This window comes from Anser anser (assembly GCF_964211835.1).
Source record: "Anser anser genome assembly, chromosome: 3".
Lineage (NCBI taxonomy): Eukaryota > Metazoa > Chordata > Aves > Anseriformes > Anatidae > Anser > Anser anser.
This window is the reverse complement of record NC_139722.1, coordinates 68,068,671-68,081,733: the sequence shown is the minus strand read 5'-3', so window position 1 is coordinate 68,081,733 and position 13,063 is coordinate 68,068,671. Positions and strand designations below refer to the sequence as shown.

Here is a 13,063-nt window from a genome sequence, read left to right as displayed (position 1 = left end):
ATCCTCAGGGTTTAGACTTTTTCTTCAGTGCCCGGAAAGAAAGAAATCTCATTGTGACTGGGCTCAGATAACAGCAGGTGTCATAAGAGAAGTTACAACTGCTGCTCTGTTACGATACTCAAGCACAAAGTTACACTTTCCTAGCAAGACCTGTGAGGGAAGAAATAAGCTCACTAGCTCCCAGAGTTATTTATTAAAGCCAGATCATCAGCTGCTATTAACTCTTCTGCATTACAGTGGAAGGACTGTATGCATTTGCTTACATTTCATTTTGTACTTATGCTCTAACCCCAAATCACTTCTGATGGTACAATGCTGTCTTGGGTGCTTGTGTTTTGAGAGCTTCATCAGAAAGGCCACCTGACTGATGAAGTGGGCTATTAGAAAGCACAAATCATTGGGTTCTCTGAAACCAGATTTGCCATACTTGTATATAAAAAAGCCTTTATTCATTTAAAGAGGGCAGCCTGACTTCAGCCTTTCTTCTGTGCAAATGATTCATTCCAGGACTAATGAAACTTCAAGGTTTTTGGCAATCCATCCTCCCACAATCTGACATATCAAAGGGCAAACTTACGGCAATGATCTGAACTCTAAATTTATCTTCTAATTACTATACCTACTTCACTTGGCCTAAGAAGTGGTGAAGGGGCTGTAAAGACAGTCATGCATGGCAGATGAAATCTTCACAGTGGCAGGATCATGGTTCCTGCCTCTTAGACTTCCTTTCCTTTGTGCTTATTTTCACATGGATTTCAAAGGTTCCTACAAGTTGCAGGACTGAGAATTTTGAAGATATTCATATAAATTAAGTCTTGAGCAATGATTTATCACTCTCCCTTCAACTATGAGTGATTCCAATGGGCAAAAAAACTCACACCATCTAAACCTGTATTTGATCAGTACCCTTGAACAAGTTAAAGTGGCCCTCTAATCAAAAAAGAATAATTTTATCTAAGAGTAATTTGATAAAAGATATATATACTCATGAAAATTTATGTATTCAATGGGTAATAACCATTTTGTGTGTTTCCACTGTACATGTCATCTGAGGATTGCAGAACACTTCTCAAATGTTTATTGAATTTCATAATAGCCTTCTGAGATACATAAAAGATGTAATGGATGCTTCAGCTCCTCACTAAAATGTGCTAGCTTCCAAGAGAGAACCAATATATTATCTGACTTTACAAACACTTCAAAAGGAAGTGAGGAATGACAGCATGTTTCATTGAAATAAAACAATTCAGGAACACTTTATTCCAGAAGTCTAAGGTTTGCTTTTACATCTGGATCCACTGACTCATTAATGAACACATAAGTTGGGAAGTTGTTTTCCTTTCCTATTAGGACAGGTGTTCTTTTAGTAAAACAAGTGAATATATACCCTTTCTGAAGTACTGGTGCAGTAACGATTCTGACAAAAAGTGCCATCCATTGTATCTCTCCTCGGCTTCCTGCAGCACTTGCTATCACCTTGTGATAGCTATATCATCAAGTATGGCTACCGTATTACCTTCCAAACCAGAACTGGGCTCTGACATGGCTGCAGCACAAGGTGATGGGGCCTCAGGCACCACTGGGTAGGTTGAAGGGCTTCCCGTTGCTGTCCTCATTTCTCTTTGCAGCCCCAGTCCATAAGTAAATCCATATACGAGACAGAATCTGTTCCCCTAGGTAAAGATAGCTGTCAACAAGTCCTTCCTCAATTTCTTGTTGTCTAGTACAACTCTGGTGATTTCAGTGGAATTATGTCGGAATTACTTTAGTAATATTGCAGCCAAATTAGTGTCATAGTCTTCTTTCTGATTAAATGATTTATAGAACATAAAGCTAGTGACACCACAAAAGGAAAAGTTTTGCTATTTGAATGTGATGCTAAAACTAGCATACCCAAGTCAGGCAAGAATAAGCTAGCACAGATACTAGTATTCTACAATTTCTATCACTTCAAATCACATAAAAAAGAATTGAAAACAAACAAACAAAAAAATACAACTACAATAGTTCTTAGTCATCCATCATGCAACTTTCCATTGCATTCCCCATATGTGCTACCATTTACCTCAGGCAGAAATGCACACATTTCTTCACTCTCTTAATTCTTCCAAGCAAAGACAACATCAAAATCACACATCAGAGAGAAATCAAAGAGAGAAAGGATTTTCTAAAGCAATTGAAATACTTTCCATAAACAATTATTTTACAATGCAAAGGGCAAAATAGCGATTATTTTTTTTTCTCCACTTTAAATGTTAATGTACCCTACAGTACATCTTCCTATTGCCAGTGGCTGCTAGCATCCAGAATTTTGGTGACAAATTAAAGGTCATCTTTCTATATGTCATCTCCTACTTCAAATAGCTCCTGCAATCACTAATTGATGAGAAATTACAAGTGCTTATTATACAGACAAGTGTGAAAGCTTCACTTGAAGTTGTTTTCTTTCTACTGTTGTGTTTTTTTGGAAATGATTCATCTCCTATGCTCTCTATTTAGCAACTGCAGGCTACTTATAAATAAACAGAAAATAGAAAAGCAATAAGACAGAACAAAAAAAAAATCAGAAACAAATATTTATTTCAAATTTTCATTTTTATGTCTCTTAAAAATAAATAAATAATTAAATACAGGACAGACTTGCAGCCTTTCATCCTGTTACAAGTAGTACTATTATCCATCCTATACAAATGTGAAAACTATGACTCAAAGTGTAATTTGCTGACTCTGTTATGCATTTGATAAAGAGGACTAATAATTTACTGAACAGTCTATGCATATTTGCATACATCCACAACACAACCATCTAGTAGAACATTGAATAGAATAATACATCTTCATGTTCCTCTGAACTCCTATACCACGTGGCACCAAGAAAGATTGCTATATGTTCATAATTTTTTCTCCTGTACTTCCTTAAAAAAAAAAAAAAAAAAACTTTTTAAAAACCTTTTTCCTCCTGCAAAGTCTCATATCATAAGGTTCATCATTCATAATGGATTAGTGAGGGAGTTTACCTCTTTCCTCAGCCCATGAGCTGGCAAGCCACCGATAAAAGAAGGATCATCCCAAGATAGTTTTGCTTTCCGAGGCAACAAATATGAAAGAAAAGTTGAGAAGTCTAAGTGGTTTTCTTTCGTACATCATGTAGAGACACAGTCCTTTTAAGATGCAATCTTGAACATTTGACAAAGGTATGACAAGAACAAATACAAGTAAGCAAGCTCAGAAAGAAGTGTTGTGTTTTCTGTCATAAATCTAAACTGAAACTCAGGAGACTACATCAGCCTTCTGCTTAAGGTACTCTATTTCAATGGTGTTATCTGGCAACACTTACCTCTAGAGGATAGGTTGGTCTGTGTTCAAATCCATAGTTTTTTTTAGAGCAAAAATTAGAGTCTGCAAAATTAGAGTCTGCAAAAATTTCTTTTAATTTGATAACCAAAATCAGCAGTCCTGCTAGGGACATAAGTTCCCTTGTCCTACGTTTCAGAGAGAAGCCTCCCTCCAGTTTGAAATCACATCCATGACTTCTTCCACAGTTAAGTGCTTGTCTCCGTGGCACCTCATAAACCACTGCTGCTGCTTTTTCCCTCATATATCCGTATGAGATCCTCAAGGAGAAGAACACCTGCCCAGGAGCAGAAAGGCCTACGTTCACATCTCTCGTGAGATCAAAAAGATGTAAGCACAATTTTTAGCAGAGTGCCTACAGAGTAGATGATAGTTTGGGGAAGACAGAGAGAAAAGATGAAGTGAAAATTCTCTCCTTTTGGAAGGTGCTCCACTTTACTTAGCACAACTAACCATTTATTTAGCCAAAGCAAGAGGACAATGATAATTCCTAATTCAGCAATTAAGAAATTTTCCTTTCTGGGCTGAATCTAAGTACCAGTTCCTATTCCAGAAAACACTACAGTGACAAAATATTTAACATCAAGTGATAAACAGCAACTAAATAGAACTCTGGAACATTATATTTCAGAACAGGTTTGTGATTTTGTGATTATCTAAAACCCTAGCTCAAACTGCCTTTTCATGACTAAACTGATGACTTTACCTATATTAACTCAAGTTCAGCTGTGTTGCGTCTCAAGGAGATTGTTCCTAGTCCTCACCACCCAATGACCTAAACTGAGGTTCAGCATCCCTCACTATTTGCAGGCATTCCTATGGCTGCGTCTGGTATATATGAAAAGACAGAGCTTGAAACTAGACACTTTATGGAATGCTAGGTTTTCCAGTACCTATCTTCCTTTTCTGTTGTTTATATTTTTGCTTAGTCTTTAGCCCTGCTTCTGTCTTTTGGTCTACATCAGTTAAGTGCAAGCTCTAAAGTGTAGTGCTCGGGTACAGAAAATAGGCAGTTTTCCAAATCAATTTCAAAAGAAGTAAGGCACATTGCCTGCAGTAAGAGTGCACACAAATGTTTCAAAGAGCATTTTGAGTATTCATTGCCACAGCATACAAATTGGGCAGGAAACAACAATTACTGTCATGAGCTGGCAAACAGAGAACTTTCTTTTACACTAATTGATACTTACTGGGAAAACAAAGGAGAGATTAATTCACCTTACAATATCAGTTACTGTGGAAAGGCTTAACAAGAATAGTGCATGGAAAGCCTGCAGGTAATTACTCCCAGTCAGCTTTGTTACTGGTCCCTTTTGCAAGAACTGTTGTGAGGACACTGCTTCCACAATTTATACAAGCCTCTAAAACTTTCTTCCATAAATTAATGTAGATATGGTGGGGAAGTGTGCTTCCTCTGCATGCTGAAGGATAGAGAGATAAAGGCTGTGAGGAGGTGCACTGGAGTTTTATATTGGCTCGTTTCAGTGGTCTCTCAGCTCTGTCTTACGCTTAGCATTTACAAGAGTGTTATTTGAAGGGCACATCAACAATTTTCTCTCTTTATTCCCATTTCACATATTTTATTCAACTTCACCTGAAAAAATAATGAAAACAATAGCAAAAAAAAATCCTAAAATATAACATTTACTTTTTGTTAAGAAACATCACATTTCTTAGAAAATATTTTTACAGGATTTAAGATTCATAAACCGAGACAAGAAATTCATCTCTCCTCTGCTTCTCCTCATAGAAACTTACAGTCTATCTAATATCATTTTTACTAGCCCTTTGAAATCTTCCAACAACTTCATGCAGTATACACAGTTCCCCAGTGAAACCCTCTGAAGCAGTATTATTACTCTGGATTTTTCTGCATGGCAGAAATTTCTTTTAGCAAGTTTATTTTCATGTTTTACATATATCAGCAAGCATATTTCCATTGATATCAAAATAAAAAGTTGATGAGTGTGAATAAATATATAAATGTAATTTGTTATTACCATTGGCTTTTTATATTAGAAGCTGAATGCAAAGTAACATTCTAGAATTTAAAAAGCAATAATTATATGGGGATTAAAAAAAAAAAAAAACCACAAGTAATGTTTAACTACAAAAATCTGGAAACATATTCTGAACTTTCCCAGCAATGCTAAGAAAAAGAGATCATAACTCCTTGGATAAGATTTAAATGTAAAATACTGTCTTTACTAATTATTCCAATTCAAAAAGACTGTTTTCAAGGCAAGACTTACACATACATAAAACTCTAAAACACCAACTTAACTATTGTGGCATTGACCACTGTATCCTTAATTGACCAAATGATCCACTTGTAGAAGTCAAAACACAGACTCCAGGACTCTTGGTTCCCTGTGCACCAAACAAGCAGATTTAGGCACTTTTGAGTGAGATCTACCAAACTCTGCTTGCCGAGGATGTGACCCCCCAAATTAACATGAAAATGTGAGGACAACGCTGAGTCTGACCTCCCGCCCTTCTTGATGACTCAGAGATAAGAAAAGGTATCACTCTCCACTGATCCTTCTCCTGACCCCTGTTCAGGGAAGGTGAGTTTTGTCTTTGAAAATAAAGTTAAAGATATTGATTTTAGACAACAGTTAATCATTCAGTCTGATGACAGATGCAGGTTCAAATCCTTCCTTTACTCCAAGGGATTAATTTCAACATAACATTAAAGTATGTGAAAACTTCTGGAAAGCAGTCTGCTATTCCTGTAAAACTTGTTGGATCTATAGGAGATAATTGAAGATTCGTTGGATGAAAAGAGGAAAGCAAGCACAGAAGTGTATAATCTAATAATGAGGTCATAGAGAAAAGCCTTCTCTTCCTCCTAAAAAGAAATATTTTCCAAGTGCTTATCACTTAATACAAAATGTATAAACAGTCTTTGCAGCAGGATCCACAGCTCAGAAATCTCCCTAGAGCAAATGCCCTTAGCAAAATAAATAAATAAATAAATAATGAAAAAATAAAAAATAATACCTCTCTCAATCTATTTTGTGGGAGGATGAGGTATGTTTGAGGTATGTTTAAGCACAAACAAGTTTCTGAGCAACTTTGAAGGTGGAAATCTAGGTACCTATGGGTCTCAAATTAATCCAGAATTAAGAAGCAGCTATCAAGTTCATAATGGTTGACACCATTCCCTTGGGTCCTATCGCTGGTCACTAAAGAGAACAGATTGGCGCCTGCCCCTCCACTCCCCCTCGTGAGGAAGCTGTAGACCGCGATGAGGTCTCCCCTCACCCTCCTCTTTTCCAGGCTGAACAGGCCAAGTGACCTCAGCCACTCTTCATGCGTCTTTCCCTCGAGGCCCTTCACCATCTTAGTAGCCAAGGAAAAGTTGGACCTGGTGTGTAGGGACATGGTTTAGTGGGTGATATTGGTGGTAGTGGGTGGTTGGACCAGATGATCTTGGAGGTGTTTCCCAACATTAATGTTTCTATGATTCTGTGTTACACTGATCAAAGGTTAGAGCCTGAGCTGGAAAAGGCCATGTGGAACTTGTGGAACAAGGTAGATAAGGCTGCAATTTGCAAGGTCCTGCAGTTTTGCCACCTAACCTAACCCGTAAAAGTGGCCTAAAAGAAAGCTGGAGAGGGACTCTGTCAGGGAGTGTAGCCATGGAACAAGGAATAATGGCTTTGAACAAATGGAGGGGAGATTTAGATTAGATGTGACGTGGGGAAGAAATTCTTCACTCAGAGCACAAAGCGCACATGGGAATTAGGGCTGAAGTGGCACCCTGTTTCTGTTCTTTTCCATAAAGAATAGAATGAAATTACCTAAAACCCAGTGTTAAAAATAAACCCAGGGCACAGGATGGGAGGTGGAGGGCCATCCCTGTGGCCAAGGGGCAGCCTTTCTCTCTGGCAAGACAAATGGCCTGGGGGAGCCTGCCCCAGAAAAAGGACCCTCAGCCCCCCCAACCCTCCTCCTTATTCCACGTGAGGGCATCTTCCAGGCTGCTCCCAATACAGCCACCTTTGGCCATGTGTGGGCCACTCCATCACAGAGGCTTGCCGAGGTCACAGTGGCCACCACTGCCCCGCCTTTGCTGCGGGCCCTATAAAACAGAACCCCTGCAGCTGGCCCACCATTCGCTGAGCTTCTAGGTGCTCTGACAGCCAGCTTGTGCGGCAGGAAGAAGTCCAGAAGCAGGAAGGCGAGCAGCAGGCCTCCTCGGTGTGAGAGGACGGTGATGCAGTCCAAGGAAGCACCGAGAAGGAAGGCACTTAATGAGAATGAGAAGTGTCATGGGCAGAGGGATCGTGCCTGCAGCACAAGAGACACCAGTGCTCGAGAGACCTCTGGCGCACAGCCCACAGACACTTACAGGCGGTACCACTGGCACCGCAATGACGCGGGGAACAGGCCACCCCCTCAGCCACACAGCGACAGGGGGCCTGGGCCTTCCCGTTGGTGCAATGGTGGCATGGGATGATGGCAGGAGCGTCAGGCAGGCAGTCAGGTGGAGCAGAGGTGTGCCCATAGTCCAGGACACAGTGTGGGACCCAGCCATGGCCGTAATGCAGACGGCAGCATGAGACCCACAGGTGGAAATCAACCAGACAGTGGCATGGGACCTAGGGGTGGAACTGGGCGACCCCCTGGTTCAGCACCCTGGCCTGAAAACATTCCTGACGGAAGGAATCCCGTTTGGGCAGTCCCAGGCAAGGACTCGCTTGTCCTTCTGCCAAACACCATGGAGCCCATGGAGGTGGATCCACCAAAAGATGTGGAGGAACCGATGGAAATGGATACACCTCGGCCAGATCAGACCTGCGACTACCCCGGCACGTCTTCGCTTTCTGCCATCCGAGCGCACTAACAGCGTCGCAGGAGTGCCCGGTGAGCTCCCTACTCGTCGCGCAAGCTCCATCCCAAGCATTAGCTTGGAGCCACCAAACACCACGGACATCCCGCAGGTAAGCGGGTCCCGGCAATAAAGAACTCTGTTGCCGATTCTCAGGGCTTGTGTGAGTGCTTCTTTCCCATCCCCCCAGCCCTTGTGCAAGAGGTGGTATTCCTTCTGCACAGAGCCTCGAGGAAGAGCACAAGAGAGGACCCAGCTTCCTTCAGGCTGCTGCGCTGGGGTGACAGGAGGAGTCCCTGAGGGCCACCATACACCTTTAACATTTGTGAAAATAGACTGAGGGGTGAAAATAGTAGTGTGTAAGCAATTATAGGTGTCTAATTTCTTATATTAGGAGTTAATTTCTACATCTGAGTAATTGGTAATGACAGACATGGAGAAGGCTGAGGTACTCAACAACTTTGCCTCCATCTGCACTGGTAGATGGGCTTCCCAAGTCTTTCATTTCCCTGAACCCGTAGATGGAGGCTGGGGGATCAAAGTCCTCATTTCATCTCAGAAAGTGTAGTTAGGCATTGGAATGGGTTACCCAGGGAAGGGAGGATTCCAAATGCCATAAGATGTAATGCTACAGCAACAGAGAACAGTAAACCTGACACAGACATTTTTCCTATCCATCCAGATGTCACCAAAGCAAGATGTTCTGTAGAGGAGGAGCAAAACTCAAGCAAAGATGTGGATATCCATCCAGCACATCTACTCCCACAAATACCCCTGCCCTATTTTACAGATGACCCACAGGACTTAAGGCAGAACTGCAGGCAGTTCTAAGGCCTAAGTAAGAGGGATTCAGCTCCAGATTTAGAGTCCTATGTTTAGGTATCTACATGTGCACTAGGTGTCTAAGCTCCCATCACAATCAATGGAGATCTAATCAGTGGTGTCCAGAGAGGGCTCATTTCACCCCACGTACCCACATTTGGTCAGCTGAAAAGCCCTCTGATGATTACAGGTATATTGAGCACAACGGGTCTTAGACACAACTTCTATGTAGATGCCGTCACATAGGTGTTTGAATATGTTTTCACATATTCGCACACAACTGTTCACATATTCACACACAACTGCTTTTCATTGTCTATAAAGATGAGAAGCAGAATTATCAAAAAAGCATAAGCCAATGCTAAACATTTTTACAAATCCTAAAGTTATATGAAAAAAGAGTTGAAATGAAAAATTCTAAATTATTCTAATTATTTGTCATCATCTGAACTCTGAAACCTAAAATGAAGTCCCAGAATTATGTAGTATCTATTTAAAAATCATACTTAAAATCCCTACATGTTTAACAATTGAGGTTTTGATTACTTCAGAGAAGAAAGGAAAGTTTTGGATAAAACACTGCAACTGAAACTAAGGAGATGGAGATATGCTCACCTCAAATAGTGTGACTTTGGGTACATGACTTAAAGAATAAGAAAGACACAGAGAAGTTATCTGAGCTATGTTAGATAAAATAAAAGCCAATATGACCACAGTAGTTCCTTGTGGCCACCGAAATATTAATAATAATTAACAGACTTACCTGAACTTTGTTAAATTGCATTTTCCATGCTACACATTCCTTGTATTGCATGATGAGTAGAGCTGACTGGTCTGAAACAGTAAGGAGATGAAAGAGCTCATCTTCCTTTAGCCCAGGACCTTATGCCATTATTTACAGAAGGTAGAATTCCACACACATTTTGCACAGTGGAAAGTTACGTAACTAAGGAACCAAGACATAAGGACCACATTTAGTCTATTCTAGACATAAACAGGTTTGCTCTGCCCAAACCCCAGCCAAACCTGAAGCCAGGTCACACAGCCTGTTAGTATGGTGAAATAATTTAAAATAGCCTTCACAATATTGCCACCAAAACACTATGACTACATCACTGAGAACGTCTTTGAGGGGAGAAAGGAGGATCTGTCTTTAACGGAGTTCACAACCAGTTGAAGGCTACCATACTGAGAAATTGCCCACCTTCTCCAGTCTTGTATAACTTCTGCTCCTTAGTTTGGTTGGGATATATGGGTGCAGCACAGGCTAACATTCTGTGAGGAGAGGGAATAGTTCCATCAGCAAGGCTGAAGAAGAGCACAGTTTGCTTCCAGACCCTTTCATGCCCTGATCCTAGAAGAAATAAGTCCCACCACCATGTTACTAGTGGCTACTAGTACATGCTACTACATGTACCAATAGAGCAGCCGTCTTTACAGAGTGCTGAGCCACCACACCCAATCTCTTAGTTCTATTTATTAACTGAGCTGTAAGCAAGGAACGTGGTTTCCATTTAGGTTACGGCTCACTGAGAGGCTGTGGAAGTGAACCTGCTACATGAAAATCTGGTTTTGCTGCAGACTCATCTCTAATTGCATGAGAGTGACCTCTCTGACCAGTACTCCTAGGGCAGTCTTCGATATACTGTTTTCACCCTAAAATTCTCTGCAAGTATTGACCCCATCCATTTCTAGTTACAGCCTTGAGAGCTTAACTATCCCTAGTGCTCTGGCAGAAAACAGACATGAAAAAATCTGATTTGAGTCGGAGGTTGTAATTCTGCCCCCAGCCTGATGTCGAGACATCCATTTAAGATGTACATGTGTGTGCTTCCCCTTTCTACATGTCCTGCAATACTATCCACAGGATTACTGGTCTGCAATTTTACAAATATCTTTTCAGCAGAATCTTGTCTATGCAGCCCTTCACTATCTGAAATTATTTGAAGAAAGGGTCTCATGTATTATTATACTCAATTTGTCCTTCACCATCTGAAAGCGTTATTGTAAAGATTTATTGCATAATGCCTATGTCCTTGAGCAATAACATTCATAATAACTTTGCAGCGAGGTGCATTTAGCTATCATTCCCTTATCTTTGAAACTTTGCTTAATGAGGCCTATCTTAAATGGGCTCGACTCCCAAGGCTTGTTGCCAATCCTCTCTGAGATCTCAGTTTTCATCTGCACCTGCCAAAAGTTTGATTTAATCAGACATAATAATTCTTCTATCTTAATAATAAAGCCTTGTATATAACACTAGATTTACCTGGGCATCTATTTTTAAAACTTTTTTAATGAATCAAAGGCCCTTCTGATAATCTAGAATGATACAAATCTGGCTATTACACAGGGTACACCAAAAAGTCCCTAGCAGCCTTGACTTTTGTTGCCCATCTTACCCAGCCAGGCACAGGTGTATCCATAGGGCTAAGCACTAATTGTGTCTGGGCTTACATTAAACTCTTCTGATGGCTTTGGTGGAACAAAGGGGAAGTAGTGGGAGAGGGTCTTGCCCTGTGCACATATCCAGAGATAGAAGTCTGAGAATGGTGCAGTTTTAAAGCCTTGTTCCTCCTGCTCTATGACTAAAACATACTATACTTCATAAAGGGATAAAGAGGCAGTGACTTTCACCATCTGAAATCTCAGTTCTTGCTTTCATTTCCCCTTGTCCACAATTTTTTCTACTCTAAAGCATTTTTTCTTTTTCTGAATATGATGCTAAATAGCTCTCTCCCATCAATAAAGGATGCCAAAAATACTCTCTCTGGCCATGAAGCAATACATGCTATCTACAAAAAGCGCCCCTAAATAGCTCGCTTGATTTTCTTCCTCCATTCCACTGTATCTCTGACAAGACTTACCAGTACATAACTTGAAAAAAAAAACGAACACCTCTTATCCAGATCCATGTCCCTCCCAAAGTCCAGTGACACCCCTTTCACTTTCTCTCTTCTTCCTCCCCACTGCTAATGGTCAGAGAGACTTTTTAAAGAGTTTGTGTGCCCTTCCTGTCCTCCCTGCCCTAATCAGCACTGGCTGCCATTGCTTCTGACATGGAAGCACAGGAACTCCTCAGACTAAAATGCCTGTATTTTTGCATCTTTCTGGCAGGGTGCAACCCTCCTCTTTTCTCTGTTTCTGCCATTACCACTCTTGAAGTAGCGGGAGGTGCTCTGCCTGTGGTAAGCAGATGCACTAAGCGTGGGTCTATGATGCAGCAGCAGGAGCAATTAGCACCCCTGTCTGTCTCCTTCCTGCTCACTAGGAGGTGTTTTGATTTTTTTTTTCTTTTGCCTTACGAAGGATCCCCTCTGATTTCATTGATGAGAGACAGTAAAGGAGCTGGGTCCTAGTAATTAATGAGCAGCCACCCAGCAGGCACTCTTGGAGATGCATCTCTGTGCTCATCTGGAACAAACTGATCACAGAAATGTGCTGGTGGAAATAAGCAGTGGGCCACTCAAACAGCCAGTACAACGCACATAAAGCTTTCTGGTTCAGAGCATGGTGTTGATGCCTTCCTTTTCCATGTTATCACATCCAATAACAATCGCACCGATGTCTGGGAGAGGAGATCCTCAGAGCTCTGGAGCAGAAACTCCTCTAAAAACCCTGAGGATCCATGAGATCCGAGTCATTTCCAAATCACAGCTCGGCTCACACTCAACTCCCGGTGCGGTGCCGTGCAGTTCACCACGTTTTATTCCCAGTCTCATCCTCCTCGAGCTATATAATCACAGGGGGCACGCTTTTGTCACGATCCCTGACTCACGACGTTCATCAGTGCCATACCCCTCCCCTCCCTGCCCCGCTCCTTAGCCCCCTCACTCCGTGAGGTGTCGCCGGGTTCTCTCCCCCCCGCCGTTTGCCGCGGATGCTCTGGGGAAGGGGAGCGCTTTAAACCCTTTTCTATCAAGCGCCACCGCAGCTTAGCAGGGAAGGGGAGACCTCCTGGCGTGCCCCCGCTGCCCGTGCCCTCCAGCGGGCGGACCCCGCTCCTCTCCCACCGGGAAGCGGCCGCCGCGGGGGGCTGCCCGCTCCCCC

General features: G+C 41.8%; 1 long non-coding RNA gene across 3 annotated transcripts; it reads right to left on the bottom strand.

Annotated features, from left to right (window-relative positions):
* Positions 1-1,815: 1,815 nt before the first annotated feature.
* On the bottom strand, positions 1,816-4,159 carry LOC310897509. 3 transcript variants are annotated; one of them, XR_014582358.1, is made up of 4 exons: positions 3,808-4,159; positions 3,338-3,631; positions 3,018-3,176; positions 1,816-2,915 (listed from the first exon to the last, which is right to left on the bottom strand). It is a non-coding gene; the product is annotated as an uncharacterized lncRNA (long non-coding RNA). The 3 variants fall into 3 exon arrangements; XR_014582356.1 differs by having other exon boundaries at positions 3,338-4,159; XR_014582357.1 differs by having other exon boundaries at positions 3,018-3,082; positions 3,338-4,159.
* Positions 4,160-13,063: the final 8,904 nt, after the last annotated feature.